General features: G+C 43.2%; 1 long non-coding RNA gene across 1 annotated transcript; it reads left to right on the top strand.

The window, feature by feature from the left end:
- Positions 1 to 1,732: 1,732 nt before the first annotated feature.
- Positions 1,733 to 10,387, top strand: LOC309872055. The gene is made up of 3 exons (XR_014315644.1): positions 1,733 to 1,993; positions 8,383 to 8,552; positions 9,997 to 10,387. It is a non-coding gene; the product is annotated as an uncharacterized lncRNA (long non-coding RNA).
- Positions 10,388 to 11,905: the final 1,518 nt, after the last annotated feature.

Genomic DNA, 11,905 nt, shown 5'->3' with positions numbered 1-11,905 from the left:
GGCTGCTGGTTGGGTGAAACCAGTGATCCTACATGGCCACCTCTACCCCAGGTATAAAGATGATAATTCTGATACAGTAAGACCTGAATTTAAATTGTTTTGATCATTGACTTTTGTTGGTTACTCGGACTTCTGCACACTTCCCCGCTGATCACTTGAGCTTCTGGCAGATACTCCAGTGCAGATCTGGGAAGCAGAGAGCGGCATTCACTTAGAAGATGTTGGGAATGGCACGTCCTGGAGTTCTGCACAGTACATGGAGAGCCCCTGGGTCTGCAGTACGCAGAATAGATCGAGACTAGTCTTAAATAGAGCCGTGCCAAGTGAGAATTACACTTACGTAGCACTAGCTTAGTGAACACAGTGCTTTAAGTGACCTGGTCGACTACTCTGTGGAAGTCAAGAGATTCTGCCTCATCAGGAATGGGGTTGGGATACTTCATGGTTTTCATCTCTCCATGCCTTTCTCAACACCATTGATGTGAACCTAAAATAATATCGGTGCTAGGATGTATGCTTCATTTTATCTGTGGGGCATCACATTTATTAATTCACCAAAAACTGGCTTAAGTGCCTATCACTGGCAACCACAGTTGTAGACACCGGAGCTATAACAAAGACAAAACAGACAAAGCCTTTGCACAAATACATGTGTGTACACACACTCACACACACATGTACAGACACATCAGATGGCTTGTGGCTGGGGCAGGTTGCAGCTGTTTTAAGCAGAATGGTCAGGGAGGGTCTCTCTAAGAAGAAATATTTGATCTGAGGCCTATGTTGAGAGGTCAGGGGAGCCAGCTAGAGAATATGAGGAGAAGGAGGGGTAGTCCAGGCAGAAGGACCCAAATGCTCGTGCCCTGGACATCTGGAAGAACCTTAGCGGATCCTTGGCAAGAGAAACTCCCATCCTAAAACTGTCTTTGTCAATATATAGATGACATCTGGTGAATTTTTACCTTGATATATTCTGAAACTGTTAAACAGAGAAAATGGCCCAAGGGCTCAGAGACATCCCCACAATATCACCTTAGGAAACTGATTTTTCAGGGAACCAGGGACTTTGGTATCCTACCCTTTGCATCGCTGTCCCCATTCGGACCCCCCGGCTGTTGGTCATTGCAGAACAGAACTGGCTTCCTCTCCTCTGTTCCCATGCGGTGCCTGCTAGATAGAGGCAATGTGGCTTCTCTCTACCAAACCATACCTGATTTACGCCAGGCCCACTCCTTTATCAAGATTTTTCATTACTTTTGTATTACGTGAGTAATTTTGTATTCATTTCAGAGTAGTTCAAAATTCAAATGAGAATAAATTAGAAAATAAAAATCCTCTTGTCTTATTCAAAAATTCGCTGTTAGTATGTTTTAAATGTTTGCTATACTTCCCTGGGCCTGTGTGTATTTTAACTACCTGAAATGGGTCCTACTGTGCATTCAATTTAGAAATTTCTTTCACTTTTCTCATCAGATATTTTAATGTGTTTTATATGGATAAATTCTCTTATACAGATAAAACATCACTTCTTACATCTATATAGCGTTGCCATGTATGGTTGATCAAAGTTTAACCTTGTTTTTATTACTAAGCTTTCTGGTTGTTTAAATTTCTTTCTTGTTATGAAAAATGTTGTGTTGAACATAATTAACTAAATCTAAACATTTTAAAAATTAGCTAACATTTCTTATGATCTGTTTCTCAATGTAGAATCAGTAGGTCCGAAGGCTTTGACCCGGGAAAGCCCCCTCCAGTCTTCAAGATGCTTCAGTAAAGCAGCAGGATGTGTGTAAGCAGATGCTTGGCCCTCCTCTCCGCAACGCTGGACCCCATGCCTCCCTCTGAATCTGTGGTTTCTCAGCATCTCCGATACATGTCCCCTCCCAACAGTGCCGTCTTGGTGTCCAAGGATTTGATCTGGGGTGTGATGGACGCCCTCCTGGCCCCTTTTGACCCTGTTCTATGAATCTGCAAAAATGGGGGCAGCTGTCAGGTAGGTAGCCAGAAACTCCGGTGAGGAGTGCAGGGGGGCTGGATAGTGGGTGTGAGTCATCTTAGGTAAAAATGATCTCTTGTTCAGATCACACTCGAGCCTCCCACAACCATAAATCCAGAACATTCCTCAGAGAGCTATCCTGTCTAGACATTAATAACCAGTAAGCGAGTGAACTTGGGGAAGGGGACTCCATAGAAGAGACATTGAAACCACTGGCCACACAGCTAGTGGGAAGGAAGAGGAAGCCTCGTTGTTTGCTGGTAGCGAGCCAGAGTCCCCGCAGGGATAAATAATGAAATAGCTGGTATTGGTTCTGAGAATATAACCAAATTACATCTTTGGAGGTCAATGGATTATAAAGCCCCAGAGCCTGCTTCCAAAGGCTGTAAACATACACCCTCTTCCTGCCTCACCCTTCTAACATCTTTAGACAAAGCAGCAAGAATGGGACAGAATGCAGACCCATTCTACAGGTGTCTCCAGAAGGGGCAAGATCTCTAGAGATTCCTAGTATTGGGTTTCTAGTACCCAACACAAACTCCCTCTAAATGATGTTTGCTGTGGATCAACAAATAGAACTTTCTCTACAGCCGCGGGAGGGATTGGCGAACCTGTTTCCTTGCTCCCTCCACTCTTCACTTGCTTTCTCCAGTCTGACTTTTTTTTTTTTTTTTTTTCCCTGCCAGCAGGTTTGCCTCAGCATTCAATCAAGGGCAATATGTCCTCAATCAACATTTTTCATGTTTTATGCGACACTGTCCTTTAAAGCTTTCTGCAGCTGGTTGGCAACTGCATTCTGCCAATATCCTGAGAGCGTCCCCTGTTGTGTGCACATCAGTCCCCTTCCCAGAGCTCCCCAAGTGCCCTGGAGGCAACTTGACTTGGAATGTGCCTGAGTCTGCTTACCAGGCCCTGGCAGGGCTCAGGGTCTCCAGCTATGGGAAGCCCAGCCCTTGGGTGGCGAGGGGGACACAGGGAGGTCAACAAGTAAGAGGACACAATTGTCCTTATCAAACAGGGAGCCTTCTGCACAAAGAGGAGAGAAATCTGGTGTTTAATTTGGCGAATGGTAAATATGTCATTAAAACAGCAAAAAAGCATTCTGATGGGGGAACAGAGCTGGACAGGAATCAGAGACCTTGTGTTCTTGGTGGGGCACTAATTTGCTCATTCTCAAGCCTTAAGCAGTCAGTCAATCTATTTTACAAAGGGTTTTAGAAAAGGAAGATACTGGACTAGTTGTCTCCACTCAGACCTGCTACCCTGATATTCCAAAGTCTCCGTCTCTGGCTCAGGAGCTGTCCCAAGGATGAAGCTCCACAGAGGGCCTGCTGTCCAATTGTTAGAGTGGACAAAGCCCTACATAATGAGCAGTTAACTTGTGTGTCTGAGAAGTGCTTCTAGCAACTCTCCATGGGAAGTGATCTTAAAGTCCTCTTTTCCTGCTCGAATGTTGAGCGGGAGCTCCTCGGGGAAATCAGTGCCAAAGGAGCTGGCACCCAGGCACCTGTGCATTTTATCTGTGGAATGATGACGCCGCAGGAGCGTCTAGGAATCTTCCAACTGGGTGCTTTCTTGGGGACTGAATCCCGTCAGCCCTCACGCTGAGCCGCACCATTTCTCACCCTGTATCACAGTTTCCTCTGTCTGCCTCACACTTGAAGGTGAGGACCGTGCATCAGGGTGAGAGACTGCCAAGACACCAGGGTTCCTCAGACCCAGGTTTGACCCTCAGCTAGACCTTGACTGGTTTTGTGATCTCGGAGAGTTCTGCACCATCTCCAGGCCTCAGTAAACACTCAGAGAAAGAGAGGAAGAATCCTTTCCATCTCAACGACTTGTGGCAGAGGTTTACTAGCTATTTTCTGTCTTTCCTGGGGTGTTCCAGAGGTGTCTCATAGTTCGTGCGGCAGAAACCCCCTCCCCCCACAGCCCAACCCTTGAGCCTATCTGTCTCCTCCTCCACTTCTCTCCTTGTCCCTATATCTGATCTAGCCCCCATCTCTGTAAATGGCACAAATATCCCACTGGCCAAGCACAGCTCTAAAAGAAATCAATTCCCTTTTTCCCTCGAATCCAATCTATCCGTAAGGTCTACTTATTAAAGGAAAGCGTTTGCCTAATCCATCCAGCTGTCTCTTCATTTCTATCACCTTGATCCGAGACACCACGATGGCTTGCTCAGATTCGTGATCCATACGACACAGGCCCTTCTGCATTCCCGTGTACCCCTCTACAATCTAGACTCTGTCCTGCCTGCTAACGGCTATTTTTAACCACCCATGATATTTTGCACATACTTGCCACTTCAAGGCTTTTCAGGACTTACTATTAAAATAAATTCTCAGGTCCTGACCATGGCCAAAGGAGTCTGCATAGACTCTGCCTATCTCTCCGCCTTCCGTGCTATTCCCTGGATTTGTTCCCTGGATTCCACCCCAACGGGGGACCACCATGGTTTTCTTCGTTGTCCCCAGTCTCAGGGGATCCACCATGGGGTTTCAACACATGCCATTCCAGATTTCTTTGTCCTCAGATCTTTGCATAGCTGACACCTCTGTGTCTTTGTGGTCCCAGCTTAAATGTCATGGCTGTAGTCACTCACTAGCTAGCCTGTCTCCATACTTTATGTGAGGAGCAGTTATGACTATCTGAAAATCTTATTTCTTTCTGTATTTTTTCATCTCCCCTTCACTAAAACATAAGCTGCACTAGAGCCGAAGTGTAAGCCAACGTGGTGCTCTGGATTGTCACATATTAAAGTGGAGTATAAAAATACTGTTAGAAGGCTGGGCTATTTTACAAACATACACAATGCAGTCTTTTATATATATATTTATTTATTTATAAAAGATTTTATTTGACAGACAGAGACCACAAGTACGCAGAAAGGCAGGCGGGGGGAGCGGGTAGGCAGACCCCCTGCTGAGCAGAGAGCCCAATGCTGGGCTAGATTTCAGGATCTTGAGATCATGACCTGAGCCAAAGGCAGAGGCTTAACCCACTGAGCCACCCAGATACCCCACAATGCAATCTTTTAAATGCTTACGTGAAATAAACAAAAGCTTTGGGGTGAACTAGCCTTAGGGTAGAATCCACCCCTGTGACTGTTGGCGGTGCAGCCTTGGAAAAATTACTGAACCTCTCAAGCTCAGTTTTCTCATCTGTAAAATGGGCATAAAGTCATGACCTTCCTCATAAATTTGAGTAGAGATTCAATTATAAATCTGTGTACAACTTCTAGCAAAGTTCCCAACATGGTAGAAATAGCTGACTTTCAGTCTTCTGTACTTTTTCTTCTTGTGCAATCAGCTCCTTATTGAGTGTGGTGCTTCTGGGTGGAAGCTTCTGATATGTCTGTTGTTTATTAAAGCTTTCTTTAGATACCTCGGCGCTGCATTGTGGTACACAAATCTGAGGAAAATGTAATCAAAATATAGTGTCACCGTGTCTAGATACAACACCTTTGTTCTCCCACTTTTTAAACACGTAAGCCTTGTCTATAAAATGAAAATACTAGTAGCCACCACGTAAGGCTGATGGATACGTTAGTTTAACGTGGACAAAGCACTTGACCCCTCAGGATGTCGATGTTCATCTGTTCTCTAGCCGTGCTTTCAGCCCACTCTCACGTGTGTAAAATTCATTTGAAGAAAAGGACAAAAACCAGAAGGGCTACAGACAACCAATTGCATCCAAAGTCATCAAGAAGGCACTGAAACAGTAATATTTAGAGAACCTACTGTGTCTTTGGTGCTGGTCAAATGGGTAGATAGCCAGGTGAATAAGACACAAAATGACCCATTTAAGAGACCATCGGGCCAAGTTTGATTGTATCTAGGGATTTTCCAGACGTGACAACTTGGAAGCTAGAAATGTGTTTCAGAAAACCCTATGCTTAGTGTCAGCTTCTTATCATCCGTGACCTTGTGCTTTGCTCCATGGAATAAACTGAAATAATCTAAACTTGGTGTTGATAGAAATAACACTGAATTTAGGGCCAAAAGGTCCAACTTAGTAGCTGTGAAAACTGGAACATTTCTTTAACTCTTGAATTTCCAGGCCGTCCATCCATAAATGGGGCAAATAATACCAATTTTTTTTCTGTTCAGAGCATTTAATGAAGATTGGTTGTCCCAACAGTTAAAAAGGTTGTAGAAGTGATTTTTAAATGGTAGAATTTAAATAATAATGTTAGAAGTTAGATTTATTTATTTTCAAGTCAGAGAATAAAATTGGGACACAGAGTCCCAATTTAATGGATGGTGGATCACGGATAATTTCCGTTCACCATAACGAAAAACTTAATGACAAGGTTAGCTGCTTAACAGTAAAATCAGCCGCAGTGAGTTCTCTGTAACTGACAGCATTAAATAGAATTAAGATAACTATTTAGGGACAGTTGATTTGATCTTTCTGTGTATCATTAAACTACATAAAAGGCTATTGAATAGTAAGTGTGCTACAGTAACAATGCAAACGCATTACAAAGTTTAGAAATGAGATGTAGAGACAAGAACTATTAATTGGAATCTAAATAAGTAGAGATATATGACAGAGTTGGTCTTGTCTATCTCCAAATCATTTGATAGAGTCAATGCAATTCTAATGAAGATCTCAAACAGGTTTTCATGGCACTTGGATTAACATGATTCTAAATTTTATATAGAAGAATGAACAAGGGTCATGAGCAGAAGAACATTCTAAGGGAGTTTAGTAGGTCCTGGAGGGGCACCTGGGTGGCTCAGTCAGTTAAGCTGCTGCCTTCAGCTCAGGTCATGATCTCAGGGTCCTGGGATTGAGCCCCACATCAGAATCCCCACTCAGTGGAGAGTCTGCTTCTCCCTCTCCTTCTGCCTCTGCTTCTCCTGGTTGTGCTCTCTCTCTGTGTCAAATAAATAAATAAAATCTTTTTTAAAAAAACAGGTCCTGGAATTACCCTTTCTTTATAAACGACTGTCACACTGCACAAATTTTGTGAAGCAAACAGCATAATACTGTTTCCAAGCACTAAATAATAGGAGGATCATGGCTCCCCATTCTTCGGGTGCTCTGACTGGGGCCCATTCCCAGGGGGTGGTGCGGGCCTGTGGATCCCGCAGGAGCCGTTGTCTCACCGGGTTAAAGGCAGGTGTTGGAGTCCCAGGGGGGCTTGAATTTGTGGACTAAGGGATCCAAGGAGAGGGAGATGCATGTGTTGGTAATGGGGACAGAATGTTGCCTGCAAATTCCCCATAGGCCCTGACCTGAGCTCGCTTGGGTATGTGTTAGAGGTGTGACAAATACTAAGGCTTTTCTTTGCCTTATTATTTTTACTGTGCGAATGATTGTGTATCATAATGTTTTCATTGAATGACATGTCAGAAGATTAGAGTGTGTTTTTGTTTTGATGTTGACTGTTTGTATTGTTTCTGTGGCAACAAGTGGATGAGGAAGGGTTCAGTTCCTGGGTACCCCCTGCAAGGCTCTTGGGGCCGCTCATAGCCCTACAGTCTCCCCAAGCACTATTGACGTCCAGATTCTACAGCATCAGCCAGCCCAGTCGGAATGTATTGTGGATTCTCTCTTATTTTTCTTATACTTGACGTGCTTTTCATCTCCCGAAATGCATCAAACTCTTGAGGAGTTTTTATATGCATTTTCTCCCACAAGAAACAATCCCACTGACCCCACCATGGTGCCTTTTTGTGACAAGCTCTTCCCCAGTCCTTCATTTCTGCCAAAATGCCATCCTCAGAGAGGCCGACCCTGCTGATCCTCTCGCAACAGCTTCCATCCCTGTTGCCGGCTTTCACACTGCCTGTTGAGTTCCTACAAAACATTTCTAACATATAATCTTATTCATAGTTTGCTGATCCTCTTCCCCTCTGACTCGCAGCCCCTGAAGGCAGAGCCATAAAGGTTGTCTTGTGGTCCCTGCCTAGCGGACCTTACTCACATGCACACTGTAGGGCCTGTAATCAATTAGTAACTGTCCAGGAAGTACTCCAAAGACCATGTCTGCTGGTTTGAAAAAAAAAAAAAATCATCTGACACCAGTTTGATAACTGTGGTCATCTGCAACCTGACTGGAAGGACTGTCGTCTGATTTCTGTGAGTGAGGTGGGTACCTCTGAGTCGCCATGCCTTGCCCTCTTGACTTTGCTCTCAGAAAATTTTATGAGAGCAAGGAAATGGAAATTCACAAGAAAAACCCCATGGTTTCCAATCTGCTCTGAAAGCAATATTTCCTTCTTAAGCTTTTATTTGTGTAGTGATTATTTAAAAGAGCATTTGGGTTACAATTCATCTGTATGTAGCTGTAGATTCTGAATTGGGGGTTAATTTTCATTGCCAAAACATGCATTCAAAAATTATTGAAGTTTTTCTTGTATTTATCTTAACAGAGCACGTTTCTCCTGGTCTCTGAGCAGGTGAAGGGCTAGCTTCATTCTTCAGAGGACTGAAGGAAATGAGGCTTACCTGAGGCTTCCTTGAGTAATCGTGGCTGCTCCTCCTCCTCCTCCTCATCCTAGTGGCTCCGAGATCTGTCCCACTGCTGCCTCCTTGGCCACAGGTAGCTCTGTCTCGCCTGCGTCCTCAGGGCATCCCTCCAGCAGGGATCATGTGGCCTCAGCTGTGCTGATTGTGGTACTCTAAGGGGCTGTAAGCATTGTATTGATTTCTCAGAGAGCTGGTTTACTTGCTTAGCTCTTGAGTACACATTGTGAGATCCAGTTCTAGAGCTGATTCCAAGGACAACGTTCAAACTACCATGAGGAAATCAAGTTTGTCCGTCTCACTGCTCTATCACCAACAACTTGCACAGTGCCTAGCTTTTAGTGGGAGATGCCAAAAATGCCTAAGTGAGGACTAAGACCATTTTTCCTGCTCACCTTTGAGAGGTGAGCGTGCAGATGAAACCCCCCAACGTGGGGCTCGGGTGCTTCGTCTTTATCAGGCTCAACCAGGTATGGACCTCAGATTGGTGGTTGGGACATCATAGCCATGAGAGAATGGGATTCCATCTGTGACCTACATTTCAATGTTTTCATTTTCTTGGCAAACACATCTGACTAGCAACGATAACTTGCCTATTTTCTTCCTTGGTCGATGTCTCTGAGAGCTGCCATCTGAGGACTGTTGAGTCCTGCACTTAAGGTTTCAAATCTGAAAGTCACGAGCTCATTATAGACATATTTATTCCCTACAAGTGTTTTCTGGACCTAAACAGATGGTTTGGACACCACCCAGGCTAGTTGAGTCTGATCTTTTTTATATCGAAACAATATTTTATTATCATGATGAAATTGAACAGCCCAACAAATAATGTAAATGCTGGGTTTTGGCACTTAGAAAATTTCCATTTTAAAAACTCACCAGAATAAACTCTTCCACATAGCATGTGACTGTCAACTGCTTTTTTGTTTGTCTCAGCAAATATAAAAATGAATACCTTGCTGAAATATATTGTAGATAATGGAACATGCCTTTCTACTCACTGATGACATCAGTGGTATCATTTTTTTATTGATTCAGTCTAAAATAATTATGGAATGCCCATTATGTAAAAGGCACAGCGTTACACATGCTGGGGACACAGACACATCATCGACACAACACAACAGTCCTCCTGTCAAAGACCACTAAGTAGAGTAGAAAAGGGAAGAAACAATCGCCACAGTGCCCACTCCCCTACAGACAACTGAAGAGCCCTTAGATCTCCCTCTGAATAAACCGTGTCATCAAAGGTTATTACTAATGGAAAGATGTAAGTAAGTAGCTGTAGACAATACAAAGCATCTCTTCAAACATTTAACATTTCCTCCTCCCAAATGTTACCATTCAACTCAATTCCAAGTCGTAGGATAAGACCATTTTCCAAGATGTTTTTGAAAGGATACACTTTCCAACTGGAGATGGAGAATATTTTAAGTCAAAAATGCCATATTTCATTTCCCCTCCTTAGTTTAACTCAATATGAGGATTTCAAGGGTGTAGTGATTTTTTTTTTCTTCCAGAGGAGAAAGGAGCCCTAGAGGTTATCATGGTGATGTGGGTCCCCCACCACTGACTGTCAGGGGATGTCGACCATTGCATCAAGAGAGCCCAATACCTCCAGGAATGAAAAGGTGAAAGCAAAATCAGCACAGGCCCCATTTAACGTAAACATTTTTCTAGTCTTCAAAATGTTAAGAAGCAATTGACTGAACTGTTTCCAGAAAGTTGCTTTGGTGAATGTCAAACGTCACCCTCTCTCCCTGCCTGGATCTTGATAAGGCTGCCGTCCGGAGGTCCATGCGCTATGGATGGAAGTCTTCCCGTGTTCCACTGCATTTCACATTTTAACCCCTGTATCCAGTACAACCTCTCCTGACTCTAGCTGTTATCTGCGTGTGTGGGGACAGTCTGTTTGAAAACACACAAGTCCAGCTGCCACTCACTTCATGAACGGTGTCACTTTCCCTAGGTCTCCCCAGACCTTATGTGGAGTTCTCTTTCCTACTGATGTGTCCCTGGATATGTGCATTGCTGGCAGGATTTTTCTCTTTGCCCTTTCAAGAAAGACCTCCCTGAAAACCAAACAAAATCAGAAATGAGCCAAAGACTCATTTCTCTGCAGGCCTACTCCTTAATTTCCTGTCTACTGTATTTTCATCTGAAGTATTTGTGAACCTGGGGCAATATTTATTTTCATGACAGACACAGTTTGGGATTCAGAGTAAAAGGACAGTGTTCAAATTCTGTAGTATTTCTTAGATTTGCATATTTCTTTTTGAGAGGAATAAAATAAAATTGACACATTTCTTCTTCTTCTTCTTTTTTAATATTCATTTATTTTTTTGAGAAAGAGAGAGCGAACGTGCATGTGCAAGTTGGGGGCAGGGCAGAGGGAGAGAGAGAATCTTCAAGCAGACTCCCCATTGAGTGCCGAGCCCAGCCACAGGGCTCAATCTGAGGTCATGCCCTGAGCCAGAACCAAGAGTCCGATGTTTAGCTGGCTGAGCCCACCAGGCTCCCCATACGCATTTCTTCTTTTTAAAAACCATATTTAAGATTGTTAGATCAGCCATTTGGTGCCTTCCTCTATGATATTACACATCTCATTTATTTTTAAAGATCACTGTAAAATAGATTATAAAAATTCATTTTGAAATGTAAACTTTAAAAAAGCTAGATTGGGGTGTCACCAACCCATGAAACGCACTGCTTCGTGAAGAGAGAAAGAGATGTACATTTTTATGACACATTTTCTTCCTTAAAACAAAGTGCAGAGAAAAAGGAAAAAAAAAAAAAACGGAAAAAGACTGATTAGCAAGAATGGTTTGGTTTTCCAGTGATTTTAAGATCTATCTTTCCTAAGAAAAACCTCTTAGTTCTATGAAATTGGCAGGTTTTTGTGGCTGTTAAGGAAAACAAAAACAAAAACAAAGAAAAAAAACCTAATAGGAGTATGTCAGTAACCCAATTTATCTTCCGAGCATGTACACATTAATCTACTCCCAAGTGAATGCCCTTGACGAGATTGTATTATTTGAAGGGCATTATATAAAGAAAAATGACTTGACCTTTGTATTTCTCAGTATTTCCTTGAAATGGAGCAGCAATGATAGTACTCCCACACAATCAAGCTCTTGATTATAAGCTCAATATTTTCTTCTGGTTTCTCTGTAGAATGTCTTTCCCTCCCCCACTCCTTGAAGGAGCATAATTATAAAGTCCTTAATGGGAGCAGCTGGTATTTGACCCTGCTCTTGGTGTGGCAGGCAGTGGCTGGCCCATGTAACATGTCTGGCTTTCTCGACCTCAATGTGTCCCAATAACCCCATGGTCAGGGGTCTCCAAGACTACCCTCAGGTCCCATGACCTGATGCTAGAAAGATTTACAGAATTCAGAAAATTCTTCTTATGGTAATGGTTTATTCAGGG

This window comes from Mustela nivalis (assembly GCF_964662115.1).
Source record: "Mustela nivalis genome assembly, chromosome: 8".
In the NCBI taxonomy this organism is placed as follows: domain Eukaryota; kingdom Metazoa; phylum Chordata; class Mammalia; order Carnivora; family Mustelidae; genus Mustela; species Mustela nivalis.
This window is presented reverse-complemented; position numbering and strand designations above follow the sequence as displayed.